This window comes from Amblyomma maculatum, chromosome 9, assembly GCF_055883805.1.
Source record: "Amblyomma maculatum isolate TAMU_Amacu chromosome 9, ASM5588380v1, whole genome shotgun sequence".
In the NCBI taxonomy this organism is placed as follows: Eukaryota; Metazoa; Arthropoda; class Arachnida; order Ixodida; family Ixodidae; genus Amblyomma; species Amblyomma maculatum.
In genome coordinates, this window is record NC_139352.1 from 96,468,970 (window position 1) to 96,485,155 (window position 16,186).

Sequence of the window (16,186 nt, forward strand, 5' to 3'; positions counted from 1 at the left end):
GAAGATTTTCTTTGTCGCTAAGGGTAAAAACGGTCACTAAACCGCGACTAGGGTAGAACATATCTCACCTTATCGAAAGCCCCCTAAACACGTCACCATGAGTATTGGTATATACCGCGATCACAAACCAACTATGGTCTTCAAGCTCTAAGATCATATAGGCTACCCCTTTTTATGAAGGAGTTTGGTTTCGCCAAAGAAACATCATCATCCATATCCCGAAGACACTGTTTGAAATGTTTCTGTAATATTTGCGTCATTTTCCTTGTTGACTGCTGTTTAACTTGTTTTTATGTTTTTTTTTATTTTATTTTCTTTTGTCAGCCTTCATAAATTACAAAAAAAAAATTCAAGACGCATCTGTTTTTTCATACTTGATATTTTTTAAAATGCCCATCTGTTTCTGGAATCCATGTTGTTGTTTTATTAATATTATTACTAATATTGAAAGAGCATCGCACTACCGAACACACCAAGGTGATGGTGAGCATCGTCTTGCTGCCGTCATGCGGCGTTTTCTCCCTTCAACTCACACATGTACATGGTACGATGTTTGGAAGAAAATTGTATTGTATTGTACTTTAATAAAGAGAGAAAACGAACTTTATTAACAGCTCTTTTTGTGGCCGCTGAATTCCTACTTTCCAGGCATTGTACTTTTTATTATATACTAAAACCTCTGCCAGCGCTGCTAAAATAAATACTCTTAGCTCCTTAATATTCTTTAACCATTCTCTAGTCCTTAACTATCTGTCAAAGGGTTATGTTCGTGACGCTTGCATTTGGCACACGCATTGAGCACGTTTATAGCATGTGGCACTGTCTCAAGGCTCAACGACGTGGCTTGTGAAGTACTACTGCCCTTAGTACGGGGAGCCCAGCCTATCCTGCTTGTGGGCCCTTTTTCTGACAGTGGGCGAAAGGGAGCCGACAGCGACTGATGGGCAAGGTCGGTCGCTCACTCGCGGCTAAAGATTTTTTTTTTTCTCGCTGCCTATGTCGGCATAAAAAGAGCATACAAACGAGACGGAAAAGATAAATCCTAGACGCGCTTAACATCAAGCTCCTTGTGTCAACCAATGTGTGAACAAGAGCTGACGCCACTCGAGATAGCTTAATCTTTTACCATGAAAGGCTAGAATGTCGTCGCCACCCTTGGGCCAACTACTTATCGGTGACCTTTACAACTTTTGCGGTCCGCCTTCTAAGACGAAGATATGCAACGAACTGTAACGAACTTCACATCCCTTTAAGAAAATGAGCACCGAGCTGTTGGCCTAATTCGAATGACTTCAAATATCCATGCAATGGGTGGGCTGATATCTTCGGGTTCAATTAAATATCATTGCCGGATGAATAGACGAATATTTCTCTCTCGAAAATGGATCTCATATTTAGGCAATCGCTGCTTCCCGTTCGGGGCACTAAAATGAATTATGCTTTTATTGCTGTATAAAATTCTGATGTTCTACGCTTTTGTTGAAGTTTGCTAAGAAATACTTTCATTCCCGCAGAAGTTGTATCAGCGAATGTGTTAGCTGTACGGTGAAAATGTGTTAGTGACATAACGCAATTTAATTTGATTATTGGAGTGTTTCATGTTGCAATTTGTTACTCTTTGATTAAAACCTCTGTCAGTGAGACGCTGCTGTTAAACCTCTGAAATGTAAAACTTCTGTCTGACCGCATTTCTGTAAAACCGTGCGTTTCATAAAATAAGGAAGATTAATGCTCTGTATAAATTAGCTTCCATGAAACGTAGCGTTATATATTTGCGGCTACTGCTTATTTACTCTCACAGAAAAATACACGCGAAACAGGCAAATAGAAAAAAAAAAAAATATTAGTACTCTAATTTTATTAAGTATCGGCGACGCTATCATTATTTATTAGGATATTCTAGCCCGCTTTTGGGTAGAGATAGGTATGCTGTAAAAAGTTTTGGTCACTTTCAGGAGCTATATTTTGTGCAATGTTTTACCAAATTTAGAAGAAAAAAAGAACGCTGCGCGTAAAGCGGATCTCTATACGTGCTGCACCTGTTATGCGGGGTAAATTATGATAATGCATTAGCGATGCGTATAAGTAACATGTGTAATACTTAATACTTTGCATGTTATAGAGGATATAGAAAATGGGATCTCTCAAATGGCCTCCGAAATTTTCGTGTGCGACAGAGACAAATTTGGTTCATGTGAATCATCAAAGAAGTGATACATAAATGATCTCTCTCGTTCAGTTATCCGGATTCCAATTTTTGGGGAAAACTGGTGTAAAAATTGATGCCATTTAAGATTACACCAACAATACTACAAGTTTTGTATATCTTACTTGATCCTAACAAGACTTTGAAACGGCGACCAAAAAATCACTAGGAAAAAAGAGTCACGTAATGTATTTATCGGTTTTCCATGCAGTATACTTGGCTGTCCGTGTTTTATCAGTGCGCTGCTCATGGTTCTCAGGCTGAGTACATGTCATTGATGTTCTTTAAAAACCTTCAATTTGACCTCATTTATAAAACACCTGAAAGATGACGAATTTTAAATCCTGAAAGTAACTGAAAACTCTCAGTCGATTAACTGAAGTCGCGATTTAGAACATTTTTTTTTAAAGCAGTGAGATTATATAAAAAAAAATAAATTGTTTCACGGGAAAGGAAAGGCGCCAGAATTTGTCACACTTGTTTCGTAGACACGGGATCCGCGGCGTAAGGGAAGGGCGGAAGGTGGGAGTGAAAGTGGAAAGAGAGAATGGGGTGCCATAGTGGAGGCCTACGGAGCAATTTAGATCCCCCGGGGATTTGTACCGTGCGTTTACATCGCACAGAACACGGACGCCTCCCCGTTTCGCCATCATCGGTGTATAACCCATATCCCGAGTACCCCTGCACAGTAGTCGGTCTCCTCCACCGCGGCGGGGCCAGCGAAATATAAGAAACATTTTTTGTTTGCGGCTCATATTTGGTTCACTGGCTTTGTTTTCTTATATTTTTTCTTCAGAGTTCCTTAAATGGGGCTGCTTGTTATTTGACAGGCCATGTAGTTATTGCTGTTTTCGTCTGTCCTAATTTCAACCATGTTGTTACCGGCCGCTACCGTCTTATAGTGTTGAGCTGCACAGGTGCTGGCATCTGACTTGATGCACAGACTTCAGTTTGCTTAACACCAGCGTAGTGTTGTGCACGGTAATGCGGGGTGGCAGCAGTGCGGGAGATTTCCCGGAAACGTCTCTCGGTAAATGAGATTACTAGGACTGGCCAGCACGGAAAGCTGCAAATCCGTATCGAGCAAAATACAAACATACTGACAACGCTTTGAACTTATGGTGGACATGTAAGCTTTAAAAAACAAACAGATGAAAAATGAAACCAAAGCATAATTGTTAGCAGGACAGATGGCAGAAGGGTAGCAGGCCTTAACGAGCTGTTAGGAATGCTCAATTCTGCAGGGAGACTGAAATATTTCTTGAAATCATTAGCGCAAATGAAAAGGGGACGAACTCGGCTAACAAGCGCTCATTCTTCGGCTGCCTAGTTAAGCCGGCATCAGCTGTGATTAGCTTCGTGGGGTTTGCAACCTCAAGCTTTACATTTCTAATCGACGAGGCGGCTTCCTGCAAGTTTCTTGAACTTAAAAATTGTGCCAACGGTTTCTCGCAAATCGTCTTGCTCGGCACCCGCACATGTGGCGTTTCATTCATAAGAGGAGCTTTGCTTCCTTTAGCATCTATCTTCTGTCACTGAATATTGCAGGCAGACGCGAACGAGGATACACTTGGCCACTGTACGCTCCAGAGTAGTGCCAATGTACAGCCGCCTTAATCTTTAACTGACGTGCGCGATGGCCGCCTTTTCTGCGCTCCTGCGCCTTAGGGCGGACAAAAGGCCGGAAGGTAAAAATTGCCAAGGATATACGAAAATGCGACCCTCGCGCATGCGAGCAGTTAAAACTTTGGGCGGCTGTAGAATAAACGCGGTTATAAAAGAAATGTCACCGACAGTGTAATACTCTTACGAGACGGAGGCAAAGTTTTCGAGGAAGAACAAAAACTTCTTGCAACTCATGTGACGTGTGAGCTCCGCGATAAGTTGTGCGACAGACATGCCAATCTAATCAAGACGTTTCTTCTTTTTTTTGCTTACTGGCGCTGAAGCATACATGCAAGAAGGTCAACGTAAGCATAGTGCACAAGCTCGGTCTAGATATCCTGGCGCCGAACTCACGAGCGAAGACCGCTTCAAAGGTGCCCTGTGTTGTTGTCAAGCAGCATGCACAACCTTTAGCGTGGGCCCGCCGTACGGGTTATCTAGGTAAATAAACTGATATTAACTTATTGCACTGAGTCGGGTAGTGAGCGCGGTAAACATTGTTGTGGTACGCAGTCGCCAGACGACGAAAACATTGTTCTGGCGTGCGTGTCCTAGGAGGGCATTTTTCAGGGAGAACTGCCGCGACTACCTCTGACTGGTTTCCTTTAACAATATTACCGACATTGTGTTTGAGCTTTGACATTTACTGTACTCAAAACCAGAATTAAATACTAAGTTCAATTTGAATGTTTGGTGAGAAAATAAATTTTCCAGGAAATAAATCAAATTGTGCTCTACGCAAACAAACTAAACATAAGGGGATCCCAGAGTGTAACTTGGAGAGATGGCCTCTTTATGGAGGTCTTCGCATATATAACCGCCTGGAATTATATGGTCATTATCTGTTTGGTAAAATTCAAAGTGCTCCGCGGAAAGACATCGCAATTTTGATGTTGAGTGCTTGAGATTCACCAGCCGCAATCAGACGGAAGCTGTGGAGTTTTCGACATAAAGATGCGTGAGAATGTGCAGTGTTACTCGCGGACGTTGTTACTGAGTCTACAGTCAGGACGCGAAGCTCTTCGGCGCCACTGGCATATCGGAAGGGTGAAAGCACGTTAAATTATTAGCGCATGAAAACACATGCGTGATTTCGATCAGCGTGGCCTCGAAGGCGTCGCTATCACTGCTTGTCACGCTTTCAGATGTGCTTCGTTTTTGGCCGCTAAATTTTTCATATTAGTGCATAATAATAATAATAATAATAATAATAATAATAATAATAATAATAATAATAATAATAATAATAATAATAATAATAATTGGTTCACAAGAAGGGAAAGGCGCAGTATCTGTCACACTTGCTCTGTGGACACCTGAACCGCGCCGTAAGGGAAGGAAGGTTGGAGTGAAAGTGGAAATAGAGAAAGGGGAGCCGTAGTGGAGGGCTACGGAGTAATTTCGACAACCTGGGGTTCTTTAACGTGCGCTGACATCGCACAGCACACGGACGCCACTTCGTTCATATTAGTTAGCAGTGAACATTTTTAGCTATGAACATTTTTTCTAGCCTATGGCTCGTTACGCCCTCAAAACAATATATGAATCTTTTTGTAGCATGAAGGGGCGAAAACTATGTTAGGTTGGAAATGGGTGCATTGCGCTCACACCGACTCACAAAACCGTCTTACAAAACCTTTGTGGGATCGACCTTAGTTTATTATAGGAGGTATTCAATGGCGCCATGGGCTCCATTTTTGTGGGGCACGGCACTGCCTCAACAATAAACAAGCCGGAACAAATAAGCCGATTAGATATGCCTGCAGCTTTTGGCCGTGCTTCATGCACCACAAAATGGTTGCCACTGTGGCGCTGGTGCATACTCCCTATAGTGTCAGTAGCCTCTATCGGTGTCAATTTCACCATGCGGGTGCCGTGAGCTTGTGCATATGCTATACCGCAACGCCGACGAGGCGGCCCTTATGAGGGAAGTTAAGAAAGGAGCGGTCAGACACAAGGAGATATTTTTAAACTTGCTCAGGTAGGCGCTGGCATCGTACGCTTTCGCTTACAGCGAGTACACATAGTGCGATAGGTCACACTGGCCAAATGCCAGCCCACTCCGTCACCTCTATACGCAGGCACAAACTGTTTGTTCGCGAGCGACAGCTTTTGGCATTCTCGACCACGACGCACGCGACTCCACCCATCGTTACCTCCAGACAATCCTTCAGATGCTACCCAGAAGAATCATGCTGACGCTGAAGACGGTAGCCAACATTTTCGGTCTGCGCGGTCTTAAGGTGCCCGCGGGAAGGCCTCTGAGCATTCTGCAGTACAGTAGTTTTCCTCAATCAAATTTTAGGGATTGGGTCGGCTCACAAAAGAGAAATTTTGAGTGTTCACTTCTTTCTCTTTTTTTTTGATTGCATTATATTTCAGATGATTCGGATAGTTCTGGCGAGATAGTTGCTTCCGTCCTTTCACTTTTTAAAGCTGATGCACTATATTTTTGTTCACCTTCCTTTAACGCAGCTTGAATGGGGCGCTGTCATTTGAAATTAGCTATGTTTGCGTCGCTGTCTCGCTGTCGGGTATCAGTCCATTCGGCTGGAGACTACACGTAGTGCTGATTGCATTGGATTCCAATAATCCGCCAGGTGAAAGACCAGCCGGCAGAGATAAACACCGTCGCTTAACCAAAACCGTGAGAACGTGCCTACTCGATGTAGGTGTAACGCGTCTGACTATAGTAATCCAAGGTTACCGGTTTGGTCCACTTCCACCAAACCCTCACTTAAGGCGCCTACCCGATCTAAGCACCCGCCATTGCACGCTCTCTCACAACTTCACACAGCTCGCCGACCTATCAGTTTCCAGAGCCATGTCACCTTCCACCTACCGCCTAAAGATGATGATGATGATAATAATAATAATAATAATAATAATAATAATAATAATAATAATAATAATAATAATAATAATAATAATAATAATAATAATAATAATAATAATAATAATAATAATAAATTGGTTCACAGGAAGGGAAAGGCGCAGTATCTGTCACACTTGTGTCTGTGGGCACCTGAACCACGCCGTAAGGGAATTGAGGAAGGTGGGAGAGAAAGTGGAAAGAGAGAAATGGGAGCCATAGTGGAGGGCTTCGGATTAATTTCGACCCCCTGGGGATCTCTTCAATGATTTCGTATACATATATACCCCCATTCTCTGGCTGCGTGGTATGTGTAGCTTTGCTAGCGCGTAATGAATACACAGCGTTCAGGCGGTTTACCTTGGGCGAATCATAATTTGTTTCGCACTTGCATGTTTTGCCGTGGTTTAATTCGTTTTTCTTCAGTTTCTATCGTTTTGCTAGATTTGAACTGACTTAGATCAACAGATGTGTGACGTGATGTATGCTGCCTAATTTGCAGGGCCGATATAAATACCCGCTTTAACCAAGCTGTACGCGCATGCCCGCATGTCCTAAGAGTGGCATGCCTGACTCGGGGCTCCAAAGATCCCGGCGCTCTCTATTCCCTTCTGAAATGAGAGGTCCGAGTTGGTATCTCCTTCCAATTAGGCGACGCTCTCGTGACATGACACATCCCCCCTGTCAATCAGTGGCCGTAAATGGCACCTGCCCACTCGCACCTGCCGGAGCCATGCTCGGGAGGAGGACCGGACAGTCAGACACACACACAGTGGCTCTCCGACTTAGTAGAGAAATGAAGGGGAAATGAGGGTACTCGTTATAATACATGAAGGAAAGTAGCCAACAGTCGGCGAGGCCAAGGAAAGCATTGGGGATTATGTTTTATGTCTTTTTCTTTTTTAAATTTTACTTCGGTAATCACATAAATTAGCAATGTAACCTGTCTAGGGGAATATAAACACAAAGTAACACACAACATAACCACACAACATAAACACACAAGGAACGTGTTTTTCCTGCTACTTTGTGTTTATATTTCCCCTAGACGGGTTACATTACTAATTTATGTGATTACCGAGGTAAAAATAAAAAAAAAAGTCATAAAGTACAATCCTCAATGCTTTCCTTGGCCTCGCCGACTGTTGGCTTCTTTCCTTCTCCCACTTAGTGTAAGCCTATAGAGCTAACGCACTGAAAGGGCAGTTGTCGGAAGGCGCACGAGTCTAGTGAATACACTAATGCATCTTTGCATGAGCAAGACACCGTTCGAGGATAGCATTCATTTCCTTGCCTTTAAAGAGTCAGATTTGCAGCACGATAGTCGATTTTGCGTGGTTCCCTGACTTCGCTGATGTCTCTCTCTTATGAACCCGTTGCCTACTCGGCAGCGCTCTTGAGTGGGGATTCGAACCCACCAGGATCACCCAGTCAGAGACGCTACCGTCGACCATGAAGGCAAGTTCGTGTGGCTCCGATTAAGCGGGGCTTCACATATCTATGCCGGTAGTTGTTTCAAATAATGCAATATTATATAAATGTATGCTAAACAAAATGTGCGAATCGAAATCGAAGGGCAGGACAACCTGTGTGAGTTTAACCTAACCATGCTAAATCGGCCGCCATTTCTTTTTGAAGTGAAAGCTTGTCTACGCCATGTAAAGCCAAGGTCGCCTTGCCGGGTGCACTCCACAACTGCGCATGCGCCTCGTCTTTCACCTTCCGTTCTGTCTTCTTTCTGGCATCTTCCGAATCTTCTTGCTTCCCGTCTTTCTTCATGCCTTCTATAGAAATTGGCACACATGTGCCCAACACAGTACAATCCAACTTGTAAAGAATGCGCCGACATAGCCGGGTACGATTACATATTAGGTAGCTGCAAAAAAGTGCCCACCACACCTACTACCAATCGCTTCTCTTGCAACATTGCCGGCGGAATTTTCATAAAGTCAGTGTAGGTAGCGTGAGTTAACAATGGGGCGTACGCACGTTGACGGCATAGAAAGATAGCTCTATATATCCTATCAAATCTTCACGCGTATTTCCATTAATTTCCATTAGCGTATTTCCAAACAAGGTGCTTGCAGCTCAGTGGTTTGAAAAATAGTCAAGAAGTCGTCAGTGTTGTCAGTTACTTGCTAGGTCATTGTAAACTTGCTTTTCTAGAGCATTCAGATTAAGCTACACTGTAATTTAGATCAAAACAGTGGCAGCAGAGCTGTTTCTTTTGCTCTGTGTGTTCCAACTTTGTATCACGTGCGGAATAAAACAATTAAATGTGATTTTGTCGACAATAAATTTAATCAGTTGCTGTGGTGGTTGATATACCGTGTTTCACGCTGTGCGACGGCAAACACGGACAATGGGATACACAAGAAAGCGCGGACTTAGAGGTTATTACCATTAATATTATTATCATCAGTGTTATCACTTGCTTAGGCAGGCACGGGGTAGTTTCAATTCCAAATACTTATGGGTCGTCGGCGGATAACTTTCTGGATTCGCTTGCAGCAAACCTCAAATCTACGTTCGAAGTTTGGGAAAGAACCAGAGCGATTAAAAAAAAAAACAACAAAAAAAAAAAAACAAGAAACCCCGCATGCATTGGCTCCTGCGTTGCTTCCGTATTCGACGACAATTTTGTAACGGAGTGGGACCAAGAATAAAAGAAGGGTTGAATGCTACCCATGATCGATCTCTTGTCTAGCTGCCTTTACTCGACACGTGTGCTTGTCTCCTGTGACATTCGATTTGTGGGCAGAGTTATATCAAGGAGACAGGTGTGACCAGGTATGACGGGCTTCGTCATGCGGCTTCATTAAATGAGGCTTGAAGCCTGCTTTCGTGCTTCTGTTGTATGTTCCAAATTGTAGAACCAATTATGGAAATCAAATGTTAAAATTTAAATTGCCTACACTTCTGAATCACATGATAAAGGATGCTAACATTGACATATCAGATATATCACCAAAAGAGCTGCGTTTATTGCTTTCATAATGTTGTCATATGATTTTCTTGTTCTTCTTGCCTGTTTTATACTTACTTTTTTTTTAACGATGTTGTCATATCCGACTGTGTTCTCTTGCCGCACGCTTCTGTCCTACCCCGTGTGCTAGGGGGTCAGGGCTTTTCAAGCTGTTCACACAGCTTTTTCCTGTCCTTCTCACAGCATCTTTTTATTGTGGAATGAATTTCAAACTTCAAACTTCTCTGCAATACGGAAAAGAAGTGCTTAGCATGGCCTTGTCAGTAGCATATGTGGCTCGCAAAAGTAAAGCTTCCGGGCCCGAATCGCCGGCAAAGTTAATATCTTCTTTAACTGGAATCAATAATTATATAATATTAAATCATTTGGGACATGCTGCGACCTTTCCTTCATGTCACATGTGAGGTTTTAATCGTTCTCATTTGACGAATGGCGTCGCGATTAACGTAACCGCTCTGAACTGCTTGAAATCATCACGCGAGGTCATGTGACTGAGACGCATTGCCCGTGTCGACCAATCAGGATTCATTACTCGAGGCCAACTAAACGAAACGATTGCAACGCCGAATTTTCTGCGACACAAAACCTTTACACTATCGCGCAAAATTGCGCGCGCACGCGCATATCGCCATTGTGGCTTTGAGTCGTTTGAAGATAGCGTTGCTCAGACCTGCCGTCAGAGAGAGAGAGAGAGCGAGAGACTCCACTACCAAGTGTATGAGCCGATGCCTCCGTACCCACTTGTGGCCGAGCTCCTTTCTGACTTCCGTCATCGCCAGGTGGCGATGCGTCATTATCATCATCAGCATCATGGCTCAACACAATGTAGAACAAACGCCTCTTCAACAGCCCTTCACTAAACTCTGACTTGGGCAAACTACGGTTACCTGGCTCCCGTCAACTTACTAATCTGATCCACCCAACTATCTTCAGCCCTGTGCTGCGTTTACCTTCTCTTGGAAGCCACTTCAATGCTTGGCGACCATTGGTAACTTTGTCTTTGCGTTACATGTCCTCTTGATGCCCTATTTCTTCTAGACCTCAACTAGAATGTCATTAAATAGTGTTTGTTTCCTGTCCCACTCTGCTGGTTTCAATCCTCTTAACTTTACACCTGGCATTTTCCGTTCGATATATTTTCCTTTCCGTTGCTTACTTTACGTTGAACCCTTTTCGTTAGCCTGAACGTTTCTGCCAGATAAATGAACACATTTAAGATAAATCTGCTATAGAGTTTTCACTTGAGGGAAACTCGTGAACTGCCATTCATGATCGGATAGTAACTGGCAAACGCGCTCCACCGATTATTGTTCTTCTGCATATTTCAACTTCCCGGTCGCCTCCGCTTTCATTAGCTACGCAAGTATAGTGTTCATCACTTAGCAGGACTAGTAGAAACTATACTCATTGGATAATATACTTGCATTAAACGTTCCCAGGAGCAGTTCTGAATGGCGAACTATTCGGAGCCAAACGCTCTTTTCACGGTCTGTTCTGTCGCATACCTCACCGCCGTCTTGGTCATCCGCTGCGCAGCTACAGGGGCGGTGGTTAATTGATGTATCCGTATGACTGAAGCCGAACCACAAAATACACAAAGGTGGCCAAATTCTAGTCTGACGAGGAAGTTTCTTTATCGGCTGTAGTTATCGAGGTTAGGCAGCAGCCTAGGCCTGATTATGCAATTCGATCGCCACGTGCATTTGTTTTTAACGGGTCGAATGTTCCACTGCCCAGCAATTCAAACAGCAGTCGTGTTGCACGCAATGCGGATGCCCCACCTCAAAGCTGTCGCTGCTTCCCAGCGGCGATACTGGGAGAGTTGCACGTGGAATGCGCATCCTCCGTATTGGCAAAGCTGTAAAAAAGGTTAGTTGGTGGTTCATACTTGCATTTGGGTGCGCTTAAACCAATACAGAAACGACGACACAGAACAAGGAACGCAAACTGTCGACTAGATTTATTTTCGAAAAAATAGTTGAGGCTGTATTGGTTAAGGAGTTCAGCAGTGCGTTAGTTTCTTTTCCGACCGGAGCAGCCAAAGCAGTCGAAAAACGAAACCTTTCAGCGCATGGTAACCCCTGGTTGGCCAAGTTAAGCTCCAGTGGTCTAGACAGGCGTGCTTCCTGACACATGTCAAACTTAGACAGGCGATAATCAAGCGGTCGGCACCAGGTCTGCAACGAGGTCCCGTCTCGGGGCCACAGCCGCTCGTCGCTGGCGGCACACTGACGGCCGGCGACCTCTAGGCGGCCTGTTAGCCTCAAAAGAGGGGAGGGGGGGGGGGGGGGGGCGGAGGTGGATAACCGCACCGCGTGTGCTAAAAATGAGCGCTGGGTAGGATTCCTTAGGTGCTAAAGGGTGCCGGCATCTGTGGCCGCGATCGTAGGTCGCGTCCTCTGGGACGAAAGCGGCACAGACGAGCGTCTCGCTGCCATCGGAGCTTCTTCGGGGCAGGTCGGGGCTGCGTCGACAGCATGCTTGACAGAATGCTCTCAATCTTGTTTCGCAACATGCGGCACGTAGCCTGTCGTGCATAGGTCCATACAGTCGAGAAGGCGAGTGTGCTTGCTGAACTCTTCGAATGGCGAGTTATTGGCCGGACATCTGACGTTTGTGATCCAGCTGCCGTCGCGTTTTCGATATAATAAGGAGATCGATGCAATCTTTGGCTCGAAGAGGGAGTGCGTATTCACTCGATAGTTCAGCCGTTCAGCCACGTGGTCTTCAGTCTAGGCCATCGTGAAACGAGGCATGCTCCCCGCTTTCCATAAAAAATAGGGCTTGTAACCATACCCAAAAGTAGTCACTTGGGCGAGAGCCGCTCAGCGCGTGCCTGTGCTCCGGTATCGAATGAAAGGGTCACCATTCTTGAAAAGTGTAAAGACTCACTTTCAATATTGAAAGCTTATCTATTTCGAACACGTGATGATTCATTAACAAGTTTCTCTTTTCCCTTGCTTTTCGAAACTTTAATGGGGAGAGCGAAAATTTTGCGGAAATGTCAGGAGTATAAATGCCTAACCGTGTGCCAGACATGACATGTTATGTTCCTTTGTAGATATTTGGTTGAGAGGCGCCATCGCAACTTTTACATTTGTTCTATATTTCAGTTATAAGAAAAAAAAGAAGAAAACTCCGAGAAAGGCAACGGGTGCACAAAGCGCGTGCGGTGTGACGGCAAATAACTATTAAGAAGCATGTCGGTGCTGGTCTCGTAGCATCATGGCGAGCTGTCAAGTTTGCCGGGAAAACCATCGCAGCTGGCCCTTTCGACATACCATGATAAAGGAATTGGGGACGCAAAGTTAGGCCCCGTCTTGATTGGTACGACGCGACATGGTTAATAGCAGCTGTGTGCCGGCTTCCTTCCTTGCTTGTTCGCGTACGTACACTTTCCAGCGCGCGCAGTCTTTAATCTCTTATTAATTAGTTTAATTAGCATTGATTAATTTCTGCCTCTAATATCTGACAGGTACTACTAATAAGCGCACAGGCGTAAACTACCGCACTAAGTGAAAGACAACTCGACATAGATGTGTTAAGAAGTCGCACAACAAAACCGAGTTAGCAGGTGCTGTCAGCTCAGCAGTTCCTTTGAGATAGGAGGGTAAGCGGAGCCACGCTTGCGTGCCTTGGGATTAGGCTGTCAGAATCGTCATCCAAGGGTCCCATAGGCTCCTTTCTCAGAGGAGCTGCTGAGTGAACAGCCCCTGCCAACTAAACCCTGTCGAGTTGTCTTTTGATGGCACACAGCTAGCCGAGTAATCAACGGCCGGCCATGTCACCTTCCAAGGCAGCAGAATCCATTGGCCCAACGCTGGTATTTTGTTGGCAATCTCCGGCCCAAGACAGGACCAGCACAGTACCGATATTGGGCCAATTCTTAGTGGCGCCTGGGAAGTAACACCTGCCAGAGGTATGTTCGTGGTTTCTCCCGTACAACACCGATAACGCAGGCGCTGGATTTTTTCGGAGGACACCTTTGCATTAGAAACGTTGGTTCTAAAAGCGTGAAGTATGTCATTCAGATACGGTATTGCTCAAGGGGCTTAAGCTATACACTTCCTGCGACAGCTAAAAACACGGAACTAAAATGCCATTTCAACCAATTTGCTTAGGGAAGTTCGATTAAAATACTGCCCATTTCGAGAGTGAAAAAGCATTCATCAGAGAGAAACTTTTAGGCGGAGGAGACACAAGCTATATCTGAAGGAAGAATATACTAATTGGAAAGGCAGTGCTACGGAAAATTGAAACAACGTTCATGCTAAAACAGAATTTGTCAACTTCATTCAAGAAAGAACAAATAAATGTGAAGGCAGAATAGGGGACCGGGTTGAGAAATTTATAAACGGACTGGGACCGTTCTTGCTGCTAAGTGCAGCATATACACCGAACAGGGCAAACTTGTACGATATCAGAGGGGTATTGTGAATCAGTTGTGCTTTTTCCGCTTAATATTGACACTCAACTTTAAGGTTGTGCATACGTTAGACTTTCGGCTGATACGTGTGGACACCATAATGGGTTAGGGAAGAAAAAAAGGGCAAAAAATTAGAGGGTCTCTTAGATGTCTCCTAAAAAGAAAATGGCGAGAGCCTACTCTTTCTCTTCTACCATTTGTCTCCCATCGTTAGCCTCTTGTCGGCATTCATTGCATAGCTAGCTATAATTATAATTGGTTTACAGTAAAGGAAAGGCGCAGTATCTGTCGCACTTTCTCCGGCAAGTGTTAATTTGGACGGCACACCCTCGCTCCTGTCGCATGGCTTTCTTGGCGCATGTTCAAGTGTGGGATTGCAGATGGCAGGAGCGATAGACAAGAACATATCTCGCCGAATTTCGCCGATAATGACAGATCTCGCGCACAGCTTTCGCATGCCAAAGAGAACCAAGTACGAAGGGTTTGACATTCTAAAATAGTTTAGCTCAGGTAATACTTAAGCACTGGTAACCACGTTGCATATTAAACATGATGGTCCTGCAGGAAATATTTTACGGCTAAACGCTGTTTCTTATCAAGTGTACGTCACTACATTTTGAAAGGGTTAATCTCATACGCCATATTTCGCCCCATAGTTGTATGCAGAAATTGATCACATTGCGGCCTATCACGTGCCTTGCATGACAACAAATTTTACAATCTTCGTCGTTTGGAGCATTTGCACCAACAAGGAGAGCACCGATATTATGAATAATTTAAAACGTGGGAATGCCAAAAGCAATTCTTGTGGAACGCTGTTAAGACACGCACCCGAAAAAATGCCGTGGTTTAACCCTGCTAAACCGAGACGAAGGAAAGGCTCCGTTAGGCTTCGTTACGTTTCGTATTATTCATCATCGTCATCGCTATTGCTACTATGACCATCATCAACTAAATGCACCATCATTGTTATCTCTATTACTATCAATGTCATTACCAACTAAATGCACCATCATTGTTATCGTTATTACTATCAATGCCATTATCACTAACCGCAACGTCATTATATCACTACCAAAATCATTATCATTATTACCAACTGCATCGTCATTGTCATCGCTGCTATCATTCCCACGCTAGACAAGGAGAATTACGAACTGCTTCTGACGAGCCTGGCGTGGAGTAGTGATTTGCTCGCTAGGCTAGGGATCGGAAGGATGGTGGTTCGTTTCTCGACCGAGACAGTATCTTTTTTCTTAAGTTCCAGTATGGCATTTTCTTGTAGCCACACATTCAGTCAAAGGCAAAGGTCAATGGCGGTGCGACACCATGTGGGTGGTGCATGGTATTGCTTCACTTTGTCCTCTGACTTCTTGAAAGTGAAACGCGAGCCGTCGCTGACCTTGGCCCAAGGTGGGGTAGCGAAGATTTCGACTAGATCTCAGTGGTAATAAAATGGGTCGAGCATGTCCTCACATGCTGTAAGTTCGGGCTTTTGAGCATCTGTTCTTACTGAGCGCCCAACGACTTCGCTGGCGTGAAGTGTTCGGAATAATGGAATTCGACCTCCTCCTCGCACAGGTTAAAATATGTTGGTTATGTCGCTGTGCAGTGAAGCTGCTTGTTTGCCAAAATAGGAAGTTGCAGGGAATAAATTGGCTTTCCTAAGGCATCGAATGCGCACAGAAGGAAATAACAGTAGTAGATAAAATTTGCTATCAAAAATTAGTCACCCGCTTGACTGCACAATTCACATCCTTTCTGAAAACCTCCATCCCTGGCCTTCCTATACCGCAAACTATATTTTTAAGCAACAAAAGTGTATTAATCTTACGAAGGGACTTAGCTGGAATGCACTGAAGGATAGCAACGCAAGCAGTCGTAATTGTGCTGAAAACAAGTTTGTTCAAAAATTTTGTTGAAAACTTGAGGTGAAGAGGTTGATTGTCTTGGAGGAATGACCAGGTGGTTTAAACATTTAAGCCAGGCATTCAGAAGATAACGCTTCTTTTTTTCCGTTGCCCTATACGC

General features: G+C 44.3%; 1 protein-coding gene across 1 annotated transcript in view; it reads left to right on the top strand.

The window, feature by feature from the left end:
• Nucleotides 1-16,186, top strand: part of Gat (sodium- and chloride-dependent GABA transporter) — a 259,054-nt gene that overhangs the window by 142,544 nt on the left and 100,324 nt on the right. The window lies entirely within an intron of this gene.